At 47.7% G+C, this 25,000-nt stretch overlaps 1 protein-coding gene across 10 annotated transcripts in view; it reads left to right on the top strand.

Moving 5' to 3' along the window:
- The window catches only part of Fas2 (neural cell adhesion molecule fasciclin 2), a 144,916-nt gene that overhangs the window by 32,784 nt on the left and 87,132 nt on the right, over nucleotides 1-25,000 (top strand). The window contains exon 2 of one of the 10 annotated variants that reach the window (XM_043010270.2): nucleotides 11,675-11,762. The exons of the other annotated variants lie outside the window; for them this stretch is intronic. The gene's annotated coding sequence lies outside the window, so the exon portion shown is untranslated. The remainder of the gene's footprint in view (nucleotides 1-11,674; nucleotides 11,763-25,000) is intronic. 10 annotated transcript variants of the gene reach the window in all.

The following is a 25,000-nucleotide window of genomic DNA, read 5'->3' as shown; positions in this document are numbered from 1 at the left end:
AGGACCTCATATTCTTTGCATGGCCTCCGCTCCTCTTGTCTGGGAATGGAAATGGGGGTGGGGCGGGGCGGGGCGGTTAGGGGAGGGGGAGGGGGGGTCCATCCCCGGCTTGTTGAACGGCGCTCTGCAACGTGAAGGAGGGCGGCTGGGATAACCTTTGCAGCCTCCCTCCTTCCCTTCCTCTTCTCCGGGATTCTCTTCCTATCTAAATCTAGAAGTGTCTATCGGTCTATATCTGTGTCTGTCTGTATATGTATATGTATATGTATATGTATATGTATATGTATATGTATATGTATATGTATATATATATATATATATATATATATATATATGTATATGTATATAATATTTATGTATATGTATAAACACGCATCCAGGTCCATAGTTAGGAACATCTTGATCGTTGGTGATATTTAGCCTCTGAAGCCCGCCGTGTTCTCTTCTTCTCACCCTATCTCTCTTCTCCCCTCCCCCCTCTCTCTTCATCTCCCATTCCCTTCACTTCATCTCCCATTCTCCTCCTTTTTCTTCTCCCAATCTCCTTCCTCTTTTTCTCTTGTGATATTTAATAGAAGTGAAACGAAACAGCGAGACGCGAGAATTCGAAGACGTGTCGAGTCTATACACCCTTAACCTTTTAAAAGAAATTGTTATTATTAGACTCTTTCCTTAATAACGCTAAGAGACTCGTTACTGGTAAGAGGGGAATATTCCAAAGACCCTCCCCCCCACCTCCACCCCCACTCTCCCTCTACCTCTCCCTCTCCCACTCCCACTCCCACTCCCACTCCCACTCCCACTCCCACTCCCACTCCCACTCCCACTCCCACTCCCACTCCCACTCCCATCTGTTCTTGCTCTCTGCCTATTCTTCACCCCTTGTTCTTGTTCTTCTCCCTCCCCCCCCCCCCCCCATGTTCTAGCTCTCACCCCACTTCCTCTTCCCCATGTTCTTGCTCCCCCCCCCCCCCACCCACCCACCCACCATATACCTGATCTTAACCTCCCACTCCCTACGTGTCTATACCCATCCCTTCCTTAGCTCGTTCTCACCCCAACCTCCCTCTTCCTATTCATAATCTCCCCCCCCCCCTCCATTACCCCTTCCCTTACCCCCCCCCCCCCCACTCTCCCTATGAAGCCGAATTCCTGCACGGGTTTAGGTACGGCGTATTCTCGTGTCCTATTTAGGGGGAGATCTACAGCTTAATAAAGATCGCGTTATTAACATCCACCCGCTCCCTCTCTCCGCCCCCCCCCTTGTCGCGTGCCCTCCTCCCTATATTCTTTCATCTCTCTCCCTCTCTCTCTCTCTCTCTCTCTTTCTTTCTTTCTCTCATGCTCTCTCGCTCCTCTCTCTCTCACGCTCTCTTGCTCCTTTCTCTCTCTCTCTCTCTCTCTCTCTCTCTCTCTCTCTCTCTCTCTCTCTCTCTCTCTCTCTCTCTCTCTCTCTCTCTCTCTCTCTCTCTCTCTCTGTCTCTCGTTCGCTCGCACGCTCTCTCTTTTCGCTTCGTTCTCTTTCTTTTGGATTACTCAGGCATTACCATCGACATTATTCTTTCGCTTTTCCTAATATTGCCTGCGTTATCATGTGATGGGAGGAGGAGGAGGAGGAGGAGGAGGGGGTGGAGCGTGTGGGGTGGTGAGGCTTTTGGAAAATGATAAGGGGAAAGGAGGGGGGAAGGGAAGGGGGAAAGAGCGAGCAGAATCTTTTATCCTTACATGATAATGGCTATTGGAGTGGCTGTATGTCTATCCTGTGACTTATCATCGCCTGCTCCTTCCTCCTTCCTCCTTGCTTCTCCTTCGTTCTCTTTCCCTCTTTTTTCCCTCTCTCCTCTTCCTCCTTCTTCCTTCCTCCTTCCTCCCTTCTCCTCCTCCTCCTTCCTTTCCTCCTCCTCCTCCTTCCTTTCCTCCTCCTTCCTTTCCTCCTCCTCCTCTTCCTCCTTCCTTTCCTCCTCCTCCTCTTCCTCTTCCTCCTTCCTTTCCTCCTCCTCCTCCTCCTCTTCCCCCTTCCTCCTTCCTTTCCTCCTCCTCCTCTTCCTCTTCCTTTCCTCTTCCTCCTCCCCGTCCGAAAATCTCTGGGAAAAGGAACGAAGTCAAAAGGAAATCTTCTGTCCTTTTCTTTTCTCTCCTTTCCCCCCTTTTTCTTGGGCGAGTCTTAAGTGGGAGGGTATTAGAACTTAGGAAAAGGAAAATTGATATCTGGCGTTGGGGGGGAGGGTGATGAATGGCCGATTCAGATCACGGATGCTTCGGGATAAAGTCGTCTTTTTTTTAACTTTTTTTTCTTTCGTTTTGGAATTTTTATCGTCGACTTTTTTATATTTTGTTTTATTATTGTTTACAGGCTTGTTTGTTTGTTTTTTATATCTGTTTTTTTTCTTATTTCTTATTTGTCTGTTTATCCCTCTTCCCCTCCCCTCCCCTCCCCCCCTCCTGTTTGCCTTCGTCTCCTTATCAACGGTTAGCTTTTGTTTGTTTGTAGTTTGTCTGGGTTGTTTGTTTTGTGCTTTGGTTTGTGGTTATCAGATTTTGTTTGTTGTTAGTAGCCTGTCACCGGAATTATTTTGAGCTTATTTTAGTGGGCGTAACTTCTGACAGGGAAGGTCCTCATCTGACATGAACAGAGGTGACATGGCACAGATAAGTGGGCGGGGATAAGCAGACTGCGCATGTCAGATCCAATTATCCTTGTATGAAAATAGGAAGATGAAATTAGTTGTGGCTCTGACCCTATCTTCTCTCCATCCTTCCTTCCCGCCCTTTTATTCACTCCTTTACTCCTTTCCTTCCCTCTTTTTCTTCTCTTTGCTTCCCTCTTTTTTTTTTTCTTTCCTTTCCTCTCATCTCTCTCTTCCTTTGCATTCCTTCTTTGCGTCCCTCGCTCGTTCTCTTTATCCTATCTACGTTCTTCTTCTCCCCCTCTCCTCCTCCTCCTCCTCCTCCTCCTCCTCCCCCCACTCTCACACCCTCCTCCCCTCCCCCCTCCCTCTCGTTCCTCCTGCCTCCCCGAAGCCTGCTTATATTTCCCACACGGTCCTGGAAGACCTAGTGGTGCCCCCGCGGAAAGGAAGTGATGCTTGCTTGCATCCTGCTTGCGGTTTCGTACTCACCTCCCGACTTCACCTTCACCCTGCCCTCCACTCCCCTCCCTTCTCTTCACCTTCACCCTGCCCTCCACTCCCCTCCCTTCTCTTCACCTTCACCCTGCCCTCCACTCCCCTCCCTTCTCTTCACCTTCACCCTGCCCTCCACTCCCCTCCCTTCTCTTCACCTTCACCCTGCCCTCCACTCCCCTCCCTTCTCGTCACCTTCACCTTCTCCCTGCTCTCCCCTCCCCTCCCATCTCTTCACCTTTTTCTCGGCTTTCCCCTTCTCACCGCCCTTCCTCTCCCCTTCCCTCTTCTCTTCTCTTCTCTTTCCTGTCATATCGACCTTTCCTTTTTATTCTCTTTTGTCTCCTCTCCTCTTTCACTGCCATTTCTTTTTCATTCGTTTCGATGTTCTTTTTCGTCCTTCTCTTCTTTATCCACTTGTCCTTTCTTCCCTATCTTTCTTCCTCTTCCTTTTTTTCTTCCTCTTCTTCCCCTTCCTCCTCCTCCTTCTCCACCCTCTTCTACTACTACTACTTCTTCTTCTTCTTCTTCTCCTCCTCCTCCTCCTCCTCCTCCTCCTCCTCCTCCTCCTCCTCCTCCTCCTCCTCCTCCTCCTCCTAAAGGGATACATTCACAGTGTTGAGTCATCTTCCTCTTGTCTTGGTAGCGCTTCAGTGAATAGGTGAGAGGGGAATGAGAGAGAGGGGAAACGGGGAGATAGACAGAGAGACAAGTAGGCAAGCAGAGACACGCACAAAAGTCGCACATACACACACACACACACACACACACACACACACACACACACACACACACACACACACACACACACACACACACACACACACACACACACACACACACACACACACGGACACAGACACATACTGATAGGCAGTGATAGTCCGGGTAGATTCAATAAAAAAAATGAAGACCGCAGAGTTTTCCCGTTCGAAAAGAGCGAAATAAAGAATCGACGACCTCGCTCCCCATCTCTCCTCCTCTTCTCCTCTCCTCCTCTCCTCCTCTCCTCCTCTCCTCCTCTCCTCCTCTCCTCCTCTCCTCCTCTCCTCCTCTCCTCCTCTCCTCCCCCCCTCCTCCTCCTCCCCCCATCAAGCGCACTGAAAGGTTAATCATCGCGAAGAAGTTTTCGTTTCCCCGCAATTTCCCCGTCGACGTGGCAGCTGGCCCTTCGAAGCCACTCGCTCGCCCTTCACTCGCGTCCGCCGCCGGTTTAGGGTGCCATTTCAGGGTGCCATTTCAGGGTGCAAGTTTGTTTGTTAGCGTGTCAGCTCAGGGTACCACCAGCTTCTTAGGGTGTCAGCTCAGGGTATGGGATTGGTGTTTTGTTTTGTACTAATGGGAACCCCAGAAGAAGGGTGGAAGACTTTGCTTGTTGTGTGCGTGTCTGTGTTTATGTTTGTGTGTTTGTTCGAATTTTATTTCTCTTGTTTGTCCGGGATACTTTGTCTTCTCAGAAATGATGCTAATAGATAGTGAGATCTGTTTGTGAATAAAAAAACGAGTCATGTGATAAACTATGAAATTAGAAAGCAGAGAGAGATGAGATAAATGTCACGGAGGAAAAAATAAAAAATAAACGAGAGATGCAGATTCGGGGAAAGAGCGTGGGACGAAGAGGAAATGCCTTAAAGGGAGTAGAACAATGAGAAAAGGGAAGAGAGGAGGGGAGGAGAGTGATGATACGAGGAGAGGGGAAAAGATAAAGACGTAATAACCTCTTGAGTATAGAGGATGATTTGCATATGCTGCGCTGCATATATATAGGGAGAGAGAATGGGAGAAAGGGGGAAGAGAAATAGCGAAGAGGGAGGGAAGGAGGCAGGGAAGGAGAGAAATAGATAGATATATAGATAGATGGATATAGATAGATACATACATACATACATACATACATACATACATACATACATACAGAGATTTATATGTGTTTTGTGTATGTATGACGTCATATATTCATCATCAATATTGACACTTCAGGCATTAACCCCCATCACCCCCCCCCCATCTTCCCATCCACCCCAATGTTATATCTCTCCCAAAGTGGGACTTCTCTTATCTCTTATCTCCAGGAAGAGGGAGGGGGGCAAGTAAAAACAAAGATAAAGATAAGAAATAGAGTAATGAAATAAAAAAAGCGTTGAAAGAGAAAGAAAAGAGAGGTGGCGTGGCGCACAGCTGCAGCGAAAAGGGAAATGGGAGGAAGGAGTAATTAAGTAAGCCCAGGTGATGAAGGGGTTATGTAAGACGGGAAAGTGAATGAGGAGTGAGGAAATATGATAAGGATGCCATTCATGAGAGAGAGAGAGAGAGAGAGAGAGAGAGAGAAAGAGAGAGAAAAAGAGAGAAAAAGAGAAGTAGGGAGGGATGCATGGAAGGATGGATGGAGGGGGAGGAAGAGGTGTGTGTGTGTATGTGTATGCGTGTGTCTGTGTATATCAAGGAAGCCCTAAATCCTTGATAACGATAGTGTATAGAGAGAGAAAAATGCGACGCGGGAAAAAAGGGGAGTAATAACGAAGGGAGAAGGGGGTAAGGGGAGATATTAGTTTGGGAGAGGGAGGGAGGGAAGGAGGTTGGAAGAGGATATTGGAGGATACGGTTGGGGGGAGGGGGAGGAGGGAGTAGCGGTGGAATGGAAAGTGGCCAAGGTTGAGAGAGGGGATATGCTGAATTTTGCATTTCCTTGACACTTGGGCTTGGTGGCTGAAGAAGGCGAGTACAGTGGTGGGCTCAGGGGTTTGTGTGCTCTCTCTCTCTCTCTCTCCCCCTCTCTCTCCCTCTCTCTCTCTCTATCTCTATCTCTATCTATCTCTATCTCTCTCTCTCTATCGATCTATCTATCTATCTATCTATGTGTTTATATATAATTTATATTTCTGTGTATCTAGCTATATATGTCTATCTATCTATCTATCTATCTATCTATATCTATCTATATATATATATATATATATATATATATATATATATATATATATATATATATATATATATATGTATATATATATATATATATATATATATATATAGAGAGAGAGAGAGGAGAGAAGGAGAGAAGGGGGGGGGGGTATGGGAGGAGGCAGGAGGTAGGTAGGTCGGTCGAGGGGAGGTGCAGGTCAATGGAGTGCCTGTGTGGTGGCATCAGGATGTAATGGTTTATCTCCCTCCCCCAACACGACCGCCATTGTCCTCCCCATCACGAGCGGGTTGGCACCTCTCCTCCACGCCCCGCGGCCCTCACGGTGGTCCCGGGGAATGGTCGGAGTGCCAGTGCCAGGTCTTGTCCCTCTTGGTTTGTTTACCTTTGTCAATGGCTCGATCCTGCTCCGTCCTGTGGCTTTGTCCGAGTTGGTGGATAGGGTCAGCAAAAAAGGAAAGGGAAACATGTGAAAATAAAATGTAACATTCTTAAAAAATGAATAAATAGATAATAAAAGATAGAAAAAAAATGAATAAACAAAATAGAATAGCATAAAAGGTGGAGTGACTATTGAGAAAAAAAAGTGCCTGAGAGCAAGGCCATTGATCTGAACTTATGTGTTATGTTATGTTATGTTATGTGCGCGTTTATGTGTGTCTGTCTGTATGTGTGTGTGCGTGTGTGCTTCTGTGTGAGCGTGTGTTTGACAGGTTTGGCAAGGGGACCGTGGTGCTTCATCATTCCATCGGCCCAGCAAGTAATAGACCGCAGAGCTAATGGTGCGTGCTGGCGGCCGGCGCTGATTTGTGCTCTGGGGATGTAGGGCGGAGAATGATATCATGTTAATGTTATTTAGGGAAGAGGAAAGAAAATGTGGGGGGGGGGGCGGGGTGGCGGAGGTTGGGAATCTTAAGAATACTAGGATACTAGGAAAAAATATCGTGGCGGTAGGGTTGGGAATGGCAGACTATTAAAGCTATTAAGATTTTTCTTTTTTGAAGAACGAGCAGGAAAATGGAGGAAGGTTGGGAATTGCGGAATATTAAAAAAATATTATAAGAAAGAAGAAAGAAATGAGAGGAGATGGGGGGGGGGAGAAGGCTTGGAATAGCGGTCCCACGAGTATAAAAAAATGGGGGAATTTAAGAGAACCAGCGATATCATATAAAGCCCTCCCCATCCTCTCCCCTCTCCCCTCTCCCTCTCCCTCTCCCTCTCCCCCCCTCCCCTCTCCCTCCCCTCCCCCTCCCCCCCACCCTCCCCGCTCCCCCCTCTTCCTGTGCTCCTGCTGGTCGTGGGCGAACTGTGGTGGTCAGAGATGTGGCTTTTGGTCGTCCCGGTTTAAGGGGGCATTCGTATGTTAATGTTATGGTGAAAAAGCCCTTGGGTGGTCGTTCTGTGTGGTTGATGGTGGTGGCAAAGGTGTGTTTTTTTTATTTGTGGTATTTGAGAAAATTGAAAAATAAAGTATGATTTTCTGGCGTAAAGTTGATGTTTTTAGGTTTATTAAGTTTGTGCGAGAGAGTAGGTGCAACAGAATGTAAAGAAATGAATGCAGGATGTAGGGGATATTTGATCCGTCGTTGCACAATACCGGTATATCCCACGTGGTGTTGGTCCACTCCCCCCTCCCCCCCTCTTCTCCCCTTCCTTCACTCCTCCGATCACCCCTTCCTTCTCCTCCCCTCACTCCTCCGATCTCTCATCCCCCATTTTTCTTCCACCACCCCTCCCACTCTTCCTCCTCTTCCTCTTCCTCTTCCTCTTTATTCTGACCTTAGTCCTCCAACTCCTCCCCCTCTTCCTCCTCTTCCTCCTCTTCCTCCTCCCCTTATTCCTCCTCTTCTTCCTACTCCTTCTCCTTCTCCTTCTCCCACCCCCACCCCCTCCTTCCCTCCCCATATACACCCACTCGCAGGTCATGTATACGTGCGGCAGGGGACGCCCCTATTCCCAGGACCTGGTAACCTGTCCAGCGGCTTTCCAGAACTTCCGCTCCCTCGCTCCCTCCCTACCTTGCGCGACGACCCAGGGCTTTTGGTAAGGGGGAGGGGGAGGGGGGTTGGAGTTCTCTGCCCTGTCTCCCCCTGCTGTGTGTGGGATTGGAGTGTTGTTACCCTTTTTAGCTTTTTTTTTTGTGTGTGTATTTTATGGGTGTTTTATCTTTTTGGTTTGTCTGTATCTCTGATCTGCTTCTCTCTATTCTCTCTAATTTTGTGTTCCCTCTCTCCCCACCTTTCTCCTCTTTCCCTCTCTCCTTTTATCTCTCCTACCCTCCCTCTCTCCGTCCTCCCTTCCCTCCTTCATTCCCTCTTTCCCACTCTCTCCCTCTTCTTCCATCTCCCTCCCTCCCATTGATTTGATTGATTTCACTCCACGAACCATTTCAATTTTAACTGTTCAGCACAATGTTATTAATATATCCATCGTGTCCTTTGCCCTCGCACAGCTTTCATCACCTCTGTTTAGTCTTCTTCCTTCGTAAACATTTTTTTTGTGTTGTGTTTACGATTGCGGTCAAGATGATTTAGTCTCTTACTCACTGTCTCTCTCTTTTTCGGTCTCTCTCTTTTTTTCGGTCTCTCTCTTTCTTTCGGTCTCTCTCTTTTTTTCGGTCTCTCTCTGTCTCTCTCTCTCTCTCTCTCTCTCTCTCTCTCTCTCTCTCTCTCTCTCTCTCTCTCTCTCTCTCTCTCTCTCTCTCTCTCTCTCTCTCTCTCTCTCTCTCCCTCTCCTCCTCCCTCCCCTCCCTCCCTCCCTCTCCCTCCCTCCCTCCCTCCCTCCCTCCCCCCTCTCTCCCTCCCCTCCCCCTCTCCCCATTCCCCTTCTCTTTCTCTCCCTCCCTCCCTCCTTCTCTCCTTCCCTCCCCTTCCCTTTCAGTTATCCCGCGCCTTTACCTTCACCCTGTTTACTCATTATTTTCTCTTGTTCCATTAGCGCGCGCTAATTACTACATCGGCGAGGGTTGTGTTTGCAATTATTCGACCAGAGTTGCATAAGGAGATTATCCTCTCCCTCCCTCCTCCTCCCCCTCCCCGTCCACCTCCATCTCTTGCCTTTTACTTACTTCATCCCCCTCCCCTCCTCTTCTTACTCTTCATCACCTGTTCGTCTTTACATCCTCTTCATCTTCCTTACCAACATCCCTCCCCCTCCCCCTCCCCCATTCTCTTTCTTTCATCCCTTATCTTCTTCCTTCCCCCCTCCCCCCTTTTCCTTCCTCTTTCTTTCCCCCAACTTCTTCCTTTCCCCGCTTCCCCTTCCTCTTTCTCTCTCTCTCATTCTCTTCATTTCATTTCCCCCACTCTTCCCCCCCCCTTCCCCTTTCCCCCCTTGTCCAACTTCCTCCCACTTCCCCTCTCTCCCCCCCCCCCATACACACAAAAAAAGAAAAAACCTGCAACTTGCCTTTGTTGCCATCTCGTTTCCTTTGACTCCGTTTCCTCCCTTTATTGCAACGACTATTGGCCACTTTGCACATTTCGCTGCATCGCTTCCTAACGTATCGCGTGCGTTACCTACCGGCCTCCCTCCCTCCCTCCCCTTCCCTCTTCCCCGAGCCCCTTGCAACCCCAGGGCGTGCATGTTTATGTTGCAGCAAGGTCCGGGTGGCCACATGTTGCTTGTTGCGGATTTTGCATTCTTGGCGGTTATCCTGCTACGGACGCCGGGATATTCAACGTCTCTCTCTTCTCTCTTCTCTCTCTCTCTCTCTCTCTCTCTCTCTCTTCTCTCTCTATCTATTTATCTATATTTAATCTCTATCTCTCGCTTTCTCTCTTGCTCGCTCGCTCTCAAAGGGAGAAAGGGAAGCATATGTGGCTGAATTGCTAGCCGCATCTTTTGAGTGTGAAATGAAGCCAGCATGACTTGCCTTGTCGCCCCTGTGTCATGTTCTTGTCAGTGGAATATTAGCGCCTATGATAACCGAGGGCTTTTAGTCTCTCTCTCTCTCTCTCTCTCTCTCTCTCTCTCAGCTTCTATTCATGACTTGTGTGTCAGCGTGTCGTAGTCGTGCATGGGTCATCGGAGCGGATATGCACGTATGCATGACCTGTGCATGCTCAGTGACAATAACCTTTTTGAAGAAGTATTGCTGACGTTGTTTTGGCTGGTTCCGTTGTGATCTCGGGCGCACTTATTTTGTGGGACGTGTTGTCGCAGAGAGGCTTCTTGCGCCTCTTCATTCGCAGTGGCACTTCCCGGACACTCACAACACACTTGGAGTTCATTTAGTCGCTCGTAAACTAGTTGCGGAGACGTCTTCAACTGTTGAAAACACGCACGCACGCGTACAAACACATTTCATCTGCTTAAAGAAAAAGGCCGAGGCAGCGGCTGTCATACCGAATGTGCTGACCTCTTGTTTGGTGGGCGGGGGACGGAGGCGCCCCCCCCCCCCTCCAAAGCCGTGGCGTTGATCAAGGCGAGCGTGAAGATGTTTCACAGACGCCGAGGCGCTGAGGCCTGTAAATAAGGCCACCCATTGGCCGTATCACGAACAGCAGCGCCGTGTGGCCCCGGTAATGTATGCTAGACCATGCCTCGCGCCTCGCCCGCGGAGAGTAACGATGCCTCCGAAAGCGTGTCCCATGTGTTACGGTTATATGAAAGGGGGTTTGTTACGCCACCTTCCTTCGGGGCTTCGAGCGAGATGCCGGGCTTTCCGTCCGCATCGAGCTGCTTTAAAAGCCTCGGAGCTCGAGCCGTAAGCCTCTTTGGCGAATGTGTGGGCGTTGCCTTTAAGTGCCACTCGTCGTCCGTTTCCTGGAAGCGCTTATGATATTCTAGTTTCTTATTTTTTATTTATTTTTTGTTTTTGTATGTATGTTTTTCGTGGTTTTATATAATCTCTTGAGTATGTGTGTTAATGTAGCATACGTGTACATGTCGGATATCCACGCACACTGCCAGTTAATAACCCAATCAAAACAATTTTTTTTCCTCGCCCTCGTTACGTATTGGTCTGTTAATTAGCTGATGGATATGTGTTGAGTTAGAGGGCTATCTCTCTCGGAACAACTCCATGGGATTCTCAGCCTTAGGCCGTGGGAGCAGAAGGACCATAGAGGCACGCCGTGTGCTCTGGAGACGCGCCGTTAAAACAAACCGAAAAAAAACAGCTGATCACGATTGTTTTTCCTTGCTCGAGAACGGTTGGTCAGCTAGTTTTTATGTGCTTACCCATTTGGTGGTATGAGCTGTTTCCTCCACCTCCTCTCCTTCCTCCTCTTCCTCTCCCCTCCCGGCGCCTGACTTCTCTTAACCTCTATTGACCTTAGCATTTGTATTTTGCTTCGTGCGACATTTCGGAGTCGGTTAGGTTAGGGTAGGACTCGGTTTTAGTATTTTTTTCTGATATTTAATATTTTACATTTTCCTGGTTTTGGGTGATTGGAATTTAATCTGATATAGAATCTGTTTATGTGATGTTATCAAGTGGTGATAAAACTTATCATGTCCCATAATCACCGTGATGACACACATTTTCTATATGATAATTGTAATAATTATTATTATCATCATTTTATATAAAGGTTCATCTTTTGCTTACCTTGCATTCTGACCCTTGCATGACTTGTATTGCCTCTATGTAAACATACTAACGTATTTTTTTTCTCTTTGTCCACAGGTACGTGTTGATGTTACCACAGTTGTCATAGTAACGCATATCTTCGGAATTGATAATCGGTCAGCTGTTACAGCCGTGTCAAATTCAGGTAAATGTGTATTTTTTTATACTGAGGCGATTGGGAATGATTGGTTTATATTGTTACTTTTCTTAAGGTAGCATTGGGTTTGCTAGATATATTTAAAGAAAAAAGAGAGTTTTCGCTCGTCAGAAATAAAAAGGGCATTGAAAGAAATCGGACTTGGTCATAGACACACACACACACACACACACACACACACACACACACACACACACACACACACACACACACACACACACACACACACACACACACACACACACACACACACACACACACACGTTTACATATACATAGATACACAAGTAGATGAAAAAATATTAAATATGTGGAAATAAAAATAAAAAGAGACCGATAGCAATGTGATGAAGGCATTCCATGAAATTAGCTGAACAGATAAGATTATACGAAGATAAAACATTCTCTATAATCTGGAAAAGTCTATGAAAAAGAAGAAGAAAAGAAGAAATAACTTGCGAAACAGTATGTTAGACGGCCCCCATCTCGTCATTTGCACAAGTTGTCTAGGCGTTTCGGCAGAGCAAATGGGCTCCGTAGGTTTAACGGTTTGGAGGGTCCCACAACCTCCCCACCCCCACCCCCTCCCCTCCTCTTCGCGGCGCCTGCAACGGGTATGCGATTCCAGCGTCGGTATGTCGATGTCGAAGTAATATCGGGTAATTGAGACCGCCTTGAAGGGGGAGGGGACACCGTCATAAGCCATATGTGTGTAACCTCTGCTTAGCCATGTGGCCAGCGGGCGGTCGTTAATGAAACCGTTAACAGGCGAACGGTCGTGATGTTGCGTTGTTATTGGCTGGCGGTGGAGGGGGGGGAGGGGGAGGGGGAGGGGTCGATTGGGAAGTGGTCGTTATGCGGAACAAAGTGTGTGCGTGTCTTGTTATGTCTAGCCTACGTCATCTTCTTTTTATGTCTTAATATTTTCTCTCTCTCTCTCTCTCTCTCTCTCTCTCTCTCTCTCTCTCTCTCTCTCTCTCTCTCTCTCTCTCTCTCTCTCTTCCTCTCTCTCTCTCATCTCTCTCTCTCTCTTCTCTCTCTTCTCTCTCACTCTCTCTCTCTTTCCTCTCTCCTCCCTCCTCTCCCTCTCCCTCCTCCTCTCTCTCTCCCTCTTATTCTGTCCCACTCTCTCCTCTTCCATACCTTCACCTTTCCCCCCCATCACCCCCCCACCCCTGTTGACATCGATGTACCGGTACCTTGTTTTCCCCTCTTCCTGTAACAACCCTTCACCAGTCCGTCCCCTCCTCTTCCCTAAGGGACCGGTCCGGCAGACTAAGGGGAGATGGGGGGGAGGGGGAGGTAAAGATAGGATGCTCGGGGGAATTTTGAGGTTAAGGGTAGGGGGTATGGGGTAGGAAAGGGAAGATGATGATAACGGGTGGGGGAGGGGAAGAGGAGAGATGGAGAGATTAGAGGGTAGGGGAGAGGTAAATGAGGGGAAGAAAGGGGGAGGGGGAAGGAGTGAGAAAGACAGAGAGGAGAGTGAGAATAAATGGAAAAGAGTAAAGGAGAATGGAGAGAAAGAGAGAGAGAGAGAGAGAGAGAGAGAGAGAGAGAGAGAGAGAGAGAGAGAGAGAGAGAGAGAGAGAGAGAGAGAGAACAAGAAAATAGGGAGGAAAAGAGGGTAGTTAAAGAGGAGGAGATATGGAAGGAGAAAGGGGAATAAGAGGATAAAGGAAATAGGAGGGAAGTGAAGGGAATGAGAAACTGGAAACAAGAAAAGATGAAATAAGAAAAAAAGGAAATGGGAAATAGGTGGAAGGGAATTATAAGGAAGAATAATGAGGAAAAGTAATTAGAGAAAAAATAGGGGAATAAGAGAACAAGGAAATAGGAAGAAAAAGAAGGAATAAGAGAATAAGGAAATGGGAAGAAAAAGAAGGAATAAGAGAACAAGGAAATAGAAAGAAAAAGAAGGAATAAGAGAATAAGGAAATGGGAAGAAAAAGAAGGAATAAGACAAAGAAATAGAAAGAGTGGAATAAGCGAATAAGTGAAAGTGAAATAGGGAAAAAGAGAGAATAAAGAACAAGGAAATAGGAAGAAAAAGAAGGAATAAGAGAACAAGGAAATAGGAAGAAAAAGAAGGAATAAGAGAATAAGGAAATGGGAAGAAAAAGAAGGAATAAGAGAATAAGGAAATGGGAAGAAAAAGAAGGAATAAGAGAACAAGGAAATAGGAAGAAAAAGAAGGAATAAGAGAACAAGGAAATAGGAAGAAAAAGAAGGAATAAGAGAACAAGGAAATAGAAAGAAAAAGAAGGAATAAGAGAATAAGGAAATGGGAAGAAAAAGAAGGAATAAGAGAATAAGGAAATGGGAAGAAAAAGAAGGAATAAGAGAATAAGGAAATGGGAAGAAAAAGAAGGAATAAGAGAATAAGGAAATGGGAAGAAAAAGAAGGAATAAGAGAATAAGGAAATGGGAAGAAAAAGAAGGAATAAGAGAATAAGGAAATGGGAAGAAAAAGAAGGAATAAGAGAACAAGGAAATAGGAAGAAAAAGAAGGAATAAGAGAACAAGGAAATAGAAAGAAAAAGAAGGAATAAGAGAATAAGGAAACGGGAAGAAAAAGAAGGAATAAGAGAATAAGGAAATGGGAAGAAAAAGAAGGAATAAGAGAACAAGGAAATAGGAAGAAAAAGAAGGAATAAGAGAATAAGGAAATGGGAAGAAAAAGAAGGAATAAGAGAATAAGGAAATGGGAAGAAAAAGAAGGAATAAGAGAATAAGGAAATGGGAAGAAAAAGAAGGAATAAGAGAACAAGGAAATAGGAAGAAAAAGAAGGAATAAGAGAACAAGGAAATAGGAAGAAAAAGAAGGAATAAGAGAACAAGGAAATAGGAAGAAAAAGAAGGAATAAGACAAGGAAATAGAAAGAAAAAGAAGGAATAAGACAAAGAAATAGAAAGAAAAAGAAGGAATAAGAGAACAAGGAAATAGAAAGAAAAAGAAGGAATAAGAGAATAAGGAAATGGGAAGAAAAAGAAGGAATAAGAGAACAAGGAAATAGGAAGAAAAAGAAGGAATAAGAGAACAAGGAAATAGAAAGAAAAAGAAGGAATAAGAGAACAAGGAAATAGGAAGAAAAAGAAGGAATAAGAGAACAAGGAAATAGGAAGAAAAAGAAGGAATAAGAGAACAAGGAAATAGAAAGAAAAAGAAGGAATAAGAGAATAAGGAAATGGGAAGAAAAAGAAGGAATAAGAGAATAAGGAAATGGGAAGAAAAAGAAGGAATAAGAGATCTTGCCTATCTTTCTTTTTTTTTTCTTGTTCTCTTCTCGTTTCTCTTTCTCTTTAGTGTTTATTTTCTCTCTCCTTACTTCCCTACCTCCCATGTCCACCTTTAGTTAATGTAATGAGAACACTGTCATGACGTCATCAACCGAAATCCCCCCTCCCCTCCCCTCCCCTCCCCACTTCACCCCCTAATTAGCTCCCCCCCGTGAGTGGACAAGCTTTGTTCCACTCGTGGGCGTCACCGGACTATAGGCGTGGGCGTTTGTTCGTCGAGAGGGGTTGGGGTAGGGGTGGGGGGGAGGTATGGGGTCTGTGGTATGAGTGATAGTGGCGCTGACTACCCACCCCTCCCTAGGTCACCCCACCCCCCTTCCACCCTTGGAGTACACCTCCCCAACGGGCGCCACTCTAGCATTTCGAATCTCACTTGAGCAGGGCCACCCTCTCTCCTCCCCCCTCCCTCCCCCTCGTCTCCTCTCTCATCCCCTTCTCTCTCTTCCTCTCACTCACTCTCCCTTTCTCTCTCACTCCACTCACTCATTCCTCAATACCCCCTCTCTACTCTCTCATCTCCCTCACTCCCCCCCCATTCCCCTTCTCTCTTCTCATCCTTTCTATTTCCTCTATCTCTCTCTCCTCTTCACTCTAACTCTCCCACCTCTCTCTTCTTCTCTCTCCGTCCCTCTCCGCCATCTCCTCTCCTCCTCCCATTTCTCATCTCTCTCTCTTCTACTCCCTCATCTCCTCGGTCTCTACTCTCTCTCCTCTCTCTCTCTCACTCCTCCCCTCTTCCCGTCTCTCTCTCTCTCTCTCTCTCTCACTCGCCCCCTTCTCTCTTTCTTTCTTTCTTTCTTTCTATTTATTTCTCTCTACATCATTCCCTTTATGTGAAACACAGGCGCGCGCGCGCACGACACACAAACTTCTGTTTCACACACACACTAATCACATCACTGCACTCACTCACCTCACTCACTCACTCATTCACCACACAGCACACTCACTCACTCACATCTCACTCACCTCACTCATCTCACATTTTTATCACATTCACACACTTCACACACACACACACACACACACACACACACACACACACACACACACACACACACACACACACACACACACACACAATTGCACTTGCATTCACATTCGCAATTTACACTTACACTTACACTCGCACTCACACTCACACTCGTGACTCAAGGACGTACACATGCCTCCGCCGCCATTCTGCTCGATACCTCAAGCTCTGTTAATTGCATGTCGTCACAAGGCGCCATGTAAATAAATAATTCGGCTGACATGTGCTACAAGTCTCCCCCCCTAACTCCCCTCCCCCATCTCCCCTTCCCTACAATTTCTACATCCCTTCAAAACTTCCCCTTCCCTTCCCTTCCCTTCCCTTCCCTTCCCTTCCCTTCCTTTCCTTTCCTGTTCGGCACGCACGCACGCACGCACACATGTACGCACGCAAAGACATTTAAGTGCACGATTTTATGCAGACGCATACCCCCAGGAAGCACTCACGCCCGACGCAGGCACATGCACAGTCGTCCGCACGTGTCCTCACAGATAAACAAAGGGTAGAGGAAGAGGAGAGGAGGGGAGGGTAGGGGGGAGTGGGAGAGGAAGAGGGAGAGGGAGAGGGAGAGGGAGAGTCCCAAGGAGAGGGAGGGAAGGGTAGAGTGAGACGAATAGAGGGGGAGGAGGAAAGGGGAGGAGAGAGGGGAGGGGAGAGTGGAGGAGAGGAGGAGGATGAGGAAGGGAAAAGAGGGAGGGTAGGGGAGAGGGAGGAGGGGAGGAGGGAAAGAAAGAGGAGGGGGTAAGTAAAGGGAAGAGGGGGAAAGGCAGGTCAAGCCACAACACAACTATTGGAAGTTAAAGAGTAGAGTAGGGGGGGGGGGGGCACATCTGCCAAGGAGGGGAGGTAGGGGAAGGGACATCAGCTAAGGGAGCGAAGGAAGAGAATCGAGTTTTTTTTTAAAGAAAAGAAAAAAGTTATCGGGAGGAAGATGAATATAGATTAATTGATTTTATTTTTATTTGTTTATTTTTTTCGCTTCGAAAATAAACATCGGGTCAGTCGGCGGCGCTCCGATGATGGCGGTGGTCGGATGGCGCCTGCACTTGAAACGTTTAAACGGCGATCGGTGTTCAGTTATCCGTCGACATTGACCAACGTTTGCGGGCGCCGTCTCGGGTATCCGCGGTCTATTAATCGACATTGTCTTGTGTGTGGAGGGGGGTGGGGAGGGGAGGGAAGGGGGTGAAGGAGAGGGAGAGGGGGGAGTTATTGGTCTTGCTTGTGGTAAAAAAAAGAAAAAAAAAAAAAGGTTTCTTTTTTTTTTTTTTTTTTTTTTTATTCTCCTCTTCCTTTCTTTTTTTTTTTTTTTTTTTTTTTTTTTTTTTTTTTTTTCATTGTTCGTTATTCTTTATGTTTCTTTTTTCCCTCGCTGTGATGGGAAGGGAAGCCGCAGCCCCCCCCCCCCCCCCCCCCCCCCCCCCCCCCCCCCCCCCCCAAAAAAAAAAAAGAGGGCATTGTCTTTTTTCTAATTGTCTTTCCTCGGTGGTGGACCTTGCTGTTAGCATTAGACCACAACCGCCATGCCTTCCCCTCTTCACCCTCCCCACGCTTCCCCCCCCCCCCCCACACACACACGCCTTTCCTCCTCTGAAGGGTAGTGTACCCCCCCTTCCCTCCCACCCGCTCCACTTATCAGAACTCCGCTCCCAATTCGAGAAACGGGAACCCCCTTGGTTTGTCAAGTGCCTCTTGATAGAGAGGGGGGAGGCTGGGAGGAGGTGGAGGAGAGGAGATGGAGAGGAGAGGAGAAGAGGAAGGCGGAAGGCGATGAGGCTAAAGCAGGCATGCAAGGCTTTGTGTCGAGAGGAGAGAAAGGGGTAAAGGCTTAGGAATTGGAATCTCACTCGCTCACTCGCTCACTCACTCACTCACTCACTCACTCACTCACTCACTCACTCACTCACTCACTCACTCACACTTTCTGGCGTGGCGAAAGAAAGAAAGGGGGGCCACGGGGGAGGGGTGGGGGGTAGAGCCGATGATTCTGCGAACGAGGTGACCCTCGCTGTCGGCTCGTTAAAATGGGTCGTTACGCTGAGCATCTGTCATCGAGACGCCGCGCCGAGTCCGTAGGAGAAAAAAAAAATGAATGAAAATACATGAAGAAAAAGATCATAAGTCATAAATAGATAAAAAGGTTAACAAAAATTAATGTAAATGTTTTTTGTTCTTTTTTTTTCAATAGACAAACATGTAAAAAATAACGAGGTTGCGAAACATGCTCTGGGGATGTGTTGGAGGTTGGGGGGGGTTGGATGGGGGTGGATGGTGGGGAGGGGGTCGTTGCGATGGCACACTTCCTGGCGCCCCTCCTGCATTTTCTTCGGCAATTTGATAATGTGGCCTGAGAAATGGGCGGCATTTCGGTCATATGGGGCGGGGGGCGTGGGGTGTGGGTTGTGGGGGTGGCCGTTGTAATAAAGGCTTTATAGCGCAGGGTAATGGCGGAGCAGACGGTGACAGGGCCTCCGTTATTATCATTGGTAATGGTAATGTTATTCGCTCCCATTTTCTCTCTCTCTCTCTCTCTCTCTCTCTCTCTCTCTCTCTCTCTCTCTCTCTCTCTCTCTCTCTCTCTCTCTCTCTCTCTCTCTCTCTCTCTCTCTCTCTCTCTCTCTCTCACTCTCACTCTCACTCATTCACTCTCCCCTCTTCCCTCTTCCCTTCTGTTTGCATCCCTCCCCCTCTCCATCCCTCTTTAAAACATCTATCTTTTCCCCTGATTCTGCGCTCTCCTTTTCCTCCCTCTCCTCCCGCTTTAATCGCTGAGTTGTGTTCTCACTCGGAGCCCTCCAGTGTGAATGCCCGTTTGCGAAAGACAGTTTGATTCGGAAGCATAAAAATCTCGAAATGCAATTCGGAATGCCTCGCCCTCGCCGCCCAATCGTTCTCTCCCTCTCTCCCTCTCTCCCTCTCACCCAATCCCCTTTCCTCTCTTCCTCTTCCTCTTTCTCTTTCTCTTTTCCTCTCCCCCTTCCTCTCCCTCTTTCCCTCTTCCTCATCCTCCTCCTCCTCCTCCTCTTCCTCTCCCTCTCCCCCATCCCCTCCCCCAATCTCTCCCTCACTTTTCCTCCCACATGTTTTTTTTCTTTTGTTTCCACGCCCCTTCCCCCCTTTTTTCCCCCTTGACACCCTCCCCCTTCTACTTTTTCCTCCCAGTAACCATTTTCTCATAGACTTCCTCTCCCCTCTCACCCCATCTTTTCCCCCTTCTCCCCCTCTCCCCCCCACCCCATCTTTTCCCCCCTTCTCCCCCTCTCCTCCCCCTTTCCTTCCCCCAGGAAAATGGAACGAAAATCGGGGAAATTAACATTGAATCTGTTGGACGGTCGGCCTGAAACGAATGCACGTTGTTTTTTTTTTTTTTCTTGGCGTGATTATTGCTCCGAAAATACGAGTTCGGGAAACGCGCCCGGGACGATATCCGGTCTTTTCTTTTTTCTTTCGATTTTCTCTCTCTCTCTCTCTCTCTCTCTCTCTCTCTCTCTCTCTCTCTCTCTCTCTCTCTCTCTCTCTCTTCTCTCTCTCTCTCTCATCTCTCTCTCCCTCTCTCTCTCTCTCTCTCTCTCTCTCTCTCTCTCTCTTCTCTCTCTCTCTCTCTCTCTCTCTCTCTCTCTCTCTCTCTCTCTCTCTCTCTCTCTCTCTCTCTCTCTCTCTCTCTCTCTCTCTCTCTCTCTCTCTCTCTCTCTTTCATCTCTCCCTTTCCTCCTCCTTTCTCCTGCCTTTTTCCTTCACTCTCCCTTTCTTCTTCGTCACAAGACATGCGGCAAATTGGTCTATTGTTGAAGCTGTCTGGGCTTGGCGGGAAGGTGACTGGACCACCCCCCCTCCCCCCTTCTTCTCTTCACCATTCCTCTCCCTACCTCCCTCCCTTCTCTCCGACACTAGTTCTTCCTTCCCTTCCTTCCCTTCTTCCCTCACTTCTTCCATCTCTCCCTCTCTCCCTTCATCTCTCCCTCTCTCCCTTCCTCCTTCTCTCCCTTCCTCCCTCTCTCCCTCCGTCCCATCATATCTCCCTCCTTCCCTCCCTCCCTCCCTCCCTCCTTCGTCTCTTCTGACGTCATAGGTAGTTAGGGGGAGGGGGGTGATGACAGGATCTAGGCTCTCTTGTCTTTAAAAGTTTTCTTATTTTTTTCTTCCCTGTTATTGGGTATTTGCATTACCCTTTCTTTTTTTAATCTATCTTTCTTTTCTTTCCTGTTTTGTTTTCTTTTTCTATTTTTTTAATTCATTTCACCCTTTTCTTCTTGTCTTTCTTTTTTTTTCGTTTGCTGCATCCTTCCTTCCAGCCTTCCTCTTCTTCCTTTTCTCCCTTCCTTCTTTCTCCATTCTCTTCATACTTTTTTTCTTTCCTTCTTTCTTTGTTCTTTCTTTTCCTTCTGCGTCTTTCTCGTCCTGAAGACAAGTGGGCGTTTTTATAAAAGGTGCGGAGAGGGAGCGAGGGAACCGATGATGGATGGAGAATCGATGGAAGATGATGGAAGAGGAGAGGCGAAGAGAACAGCTCTAAAGGAGGAGGATTAGTGGGAGTAAATAAGAAGAAAGAGGAACAGGTATTGTTGGTGAAACATGCTGAGGGATGGAGCTTTCAGAGAGATTGGGTGAGAAAAGTGAGCGTTTTATGCCTCCGTCCCTCCGTTCCCTCTGCCCCCCTCTGCTCTACATTTTTTTTATGTTTAGAAGTTAGTTGCGAGAGATTTTATGTTCAAAATTGTGGGGTTTGATGATCTGGAATCTGGAGGGGGAAGTTGGTAGGCTCGAGAAAAAGAGAGAGACTGCCTCTCTCTTTCTCCCTTTCTCCCTTTCTCCCTTTCTCCCTCCTTCGTTCCCTCTACCTTCCCTCCCTCCTTCCTCTTTCTCTCCGTCTCCCCACTTCTATTTTCCCCCTACCCTTCCTCCCACTCTGCCCTCCCCTCCTTCCCCTCTCCTCGCTTCTGCCCTCCCCTGCCCCCTCCTCCCGCTCTAACCCTTTCCACCCTCCTCCTCCCACTCTCCTCATCCGAATCCACATCCTTTTGTCCGAGCGCTTGGTCATCCTCCTTATGAAGAGGAGGAAGAGCTAATGTGTTTTATAGCATCGCCCTTGTCGCGAGAGTAATTAAGAGTGACGCGAGTTCATGGTGACAGCGCGTCGACACGGCACAGGGGAGGCGCGTTCTCACGGGACCACCGCCGCTGCCACCTTCCTTCTTCCCTCGTTCGGTGGCACTCGCGATGTGGATGTGGGGACGCTGAGGGTGGATCGGTGCGGATCGGGTGTGGATAGGCGTAGGGATAGAGAGAGGGATTCGAGGATGGATGTTCGGTCACGTACGCACGCTCCCTCACATGCGGATATTCACATCCACACATGCTCTCGCTCTCTCGTTTACTCTTACTCTCACTCTCGCTCTCATTCACTCGTTTTCCCTTTCTCATTTCTCATTTCCTTCTCTTTCGCCATCGCCCCTTTCTTTATCCGTTCTCTCTCTGCCTTTCGCCTCTCGAGTAAAGAACAGCAGTCCGTTGATGCACCACAGGAGTTGCCTTGATGCTCGCCAACAGAACCTGCACTGTGTTGCGAGGGTGATGATGATAGTGATGATGATGCTGGTGGTGGGTGTCGGTGGAGGTGTTAACACAAACCTGCACGCGCCTTCATCCAAACCTCCTCGACCTCCCCCCTCCCTTTTCTCACCTCCTCCCCTCGCCTCCCCTCCTCGCCTCTCCCTGACTATCTCGAGGATTTATTTCTCTTCTGTTTCCCTCGCTTCATTTTCTTTCCTTCTTAGTCTTTTTCTATAGTTTGCCGCTTTGTTATATTCACTTTTCTTTCGTCCATCTGCCTCTTTTCTTACCCCTTCCTCCTTCCCCCTTTCCTGCCTCCTTCCTTGCTTCCTTTCCCTTCCCTATCCCCCCATTTTCACCATCGCGTCTCCCCTTCCCCCTCCCTTCCTCTTCCCCTCCCCTTCCCCTTTTACCTCCCCCCTTTCCCCATCACCCCGAACTGCAATCTCAAATGAACCTCCTCCTCCTCCTCCTCCTCCTCCTCCTCCTCCTCCTCCTCCTCCTCCTCCTCCTCCTCCTCCTCCTCCTCCTCCTCCTCCTCCTCCTCATCTTGTTCCTTAATAGCGGCCGTCGGTTCCTTTGCGGGAATCCCTACAAGATCGCAGCATCCTTTGGTCGGCGCGGATTCTTTTGGAGTTTGTGCGTACTTTACACTCACTTTTTATTAAGTGTGTGTAGGGGGGAGGGAGGGTGGAGAGGATGGAGGTGATGGGGTAATGGGGGGTGGGAGGATGAAAAGCGTTTGTGGTTCTTTTAGGATGCGTATGTTTTTTTTCGCTACGTTTGTCTTTGGAGGTAGGCTTTGTCGTTGGGCTCATTTGGTTGAGATTAAGGGGCTTGTTATTCTTTGTTTTGAACTGATTTTTTTTTACCTTTTTTCTCTCTCGCTTATTCGCTCTCTCTCTCTCTCTCTCTCTCTCTCTCTCTCTCTCTCTCTCTCTCTCTCTCTCTCTCTCTCTCTCTCTCTCTCTCTCTCTCTCTCTCTCTCTTTCTCTTTCTGTCTCACACACACACACACACAGGTTCATTCTTTTTCCTTCCTTTCTTTAGTTTTCCCGCCTCTAATAGAAAATAGGAAGAGGAGAATTTCAAGAGAGGAAGAACAGAGGAAGAGGAAGAGAGAAGAAAAGGGGAAAAAAAGTAGGAGAGAGGGAATTAAGGAAGGGGCGGGCGGGTGGGGGGGGAGGATGGGATGGGGAGACAGCGTTAATTTTCATCGTGTCTCTCACGTTCGTTTAGGAAGGGGGTGGGGTGGGGTAGGGTCGGGTGGGTAGGGTAGGGGAACAGAATATTGGATTAAATGATTAATTCGGCGATTGTTATTAGCCTAATCATCTCTTTTAAGGATAGGGGAGGTGGGAGGGGGAAGGGGGGAAGGGGAGAGGGCTTAAAGGAGGTTTATGAAGGTGGTATGGGTTGTAGGTAAGAGGTGGATGAGGAGGGGAGAAGGGATGGATAAAGGAGATGGTATAGGGAAAGGGAAAGGGGTTAAAAGAAGTGGTAGAGGGAGGGGGAGAGTGTTGAAGGAGGGGGAAAGGGAGTTGAAGAATGGGGGAAGGGAGTTGAAGGAGGGGGGAAGGGGGTTGAAGGAGGGGGGAGGGGGTTGGAATCCATCTCGGTTGATTGCCCGTGATATCAAGGGGTGGTGAGCGATGAGGTGGTTTGCTCATTGTCATTTGTCATGGGGTTGGGGTTGGAGTTGGGAATGGTGGGGGGGGGGGCGAGGGGTTAGTGGATGGGTCCTAGTTAAGGGGGGAAGGGGGGGTAATAGTGTTGAGGGGGGTAAAGGGTGGAATGTGATAGGATGGTTGTCTTGCCATTCATTGTAGGCGGTTTTGTTATTTTTGTTTTTGTTGTAAAGAAGTTTATAATTTCATTTAATTATTGATTGATTTCATTTATCATTTTTGTTATTTTTTTGTTGATTATTATCATCATCATTATCCTTGCTGGTGGTTTTGTTGCTGTTCCTTTCGCCATGAATTGATAAAGATGCTTCGTAGATATTATTCTATCCCCTCCTCTCCCCTTCCCCTCCCCCTTTCTCCCATCTCACATCTTTAAAATTGTGTCATGGGCGGCGTCATGTGGGTGTCCGGTGATACATCCCGGTCAAAAAATAGATAAAAAAAGAAAGAAAAATGCATGACGACAAATCCAATTGAAGGAAATTAGCTTCCTGTCAGAGGCTGGGGGGGTGGGGGACATGGCAGGGCCTTGGATGGTTGTGCGTCCGTGTGTCTGTTTGCTTGTGTCCGTCTGTCCGTCGGTTGATTCGTCGTCCTGCCTGTCTTGTTTGTCTGTCTGTCTGTCTGTTCACGGTGTCATCTGTATGCGTTTGTCTGTATTTGTGTGTGTGTGTGTGTGTGTGTGTGTGTGTGTGTGTGTGTGTGTGTGTGTGTGTGTGTGTGTGTGTGTGTGTGTGTGTGTGTGTGTGTGATTGTGTGCAAGCAGTGTTGATAAGCGGTTAACTGCAACGCCCTTTCGCACTAGTCGACCTATGCATTAGACACGCATGGTGACGGGGCGGTCTTCCAAAAGCGATTAATTATAGAATCATGCGCAGGCAGCCCCGTGGGATCTCGGCGCTGCATGCTGAGCTGCTTTGCTGACGTCACCGGCGGCCGACGCAGGTGTATGCGAAGCTGATTGCGATGCCGTTGCATTTGCAAATTGCCAGCCCGGCTCGTAGACGGAGAATACGGGATGAGAGAGCCGCGGCCACCGGTAGGCGTTTCGTTGACATATCCAGCGGGCGATTCCGACGGAGAATGGCGTCTCTCGCGGGGTGTGTGCGGGGGGGGGGGAGGGATGACGTCATCACCCCGCCGGGAAAAGGTCACGTGACTAGGGGTCATCATGCCCTGTCCGTCGGCCGCTTGAAATAGACCTCGTGTAGAAGGAGGGAAAAACAGGTCAAGCAACAAATGCAGTGTGTTATCTCCGACGGATATGACCAGGGAGTCGGTTGATAAAGATGGTGGGAAGTGAAAGATAGTGTCCGAGAATAGAATATTTTATCGAGAAATTGATTATCCGAGAGAGAGTGAGTGTGTGAGTGTGAGAGATAAATATATATATATATATATATATATATATATATATATATATATAGATATATATATATATATATAGAGAGAGAGAGAGAGAGAGAGAGAGAGAGAGAGAGAGAGAACAAGCGAACGTGAATGGGGCATGTTGCGTTTTAGTGAATGTGCATCAAGGTCTCTTCATGTGTTCCTCTTCAGATTTGAATGTTGAATGCCATTTATGTATATATTATTTATTGTTTTTTATTTTTTATTTATTGTTTTCTTATTTGTAGAGATCGGTTTGAAATACA

This window comes from Penaeus japonicus, unplaced genomic scaffold, assembly GCF_977035675.1.
Source record: "Penaeus japonicus unplaced genomic scaffold, GWHDUDI00000001_assembly GWHDUDI00000024, whole genome shotgun sequence".
In the NCBI taxonomy this organism is placed as follows: domain Eukaryota; kingdom Metazoa; phylum Arthropoda; class Malacostraca; order Decapoda; family Penaeidae; genus Penaeus; species Penaeus japonicus.
This window is presented reverse-complemented; position numbering and strand designations above follow the sequence as displayed.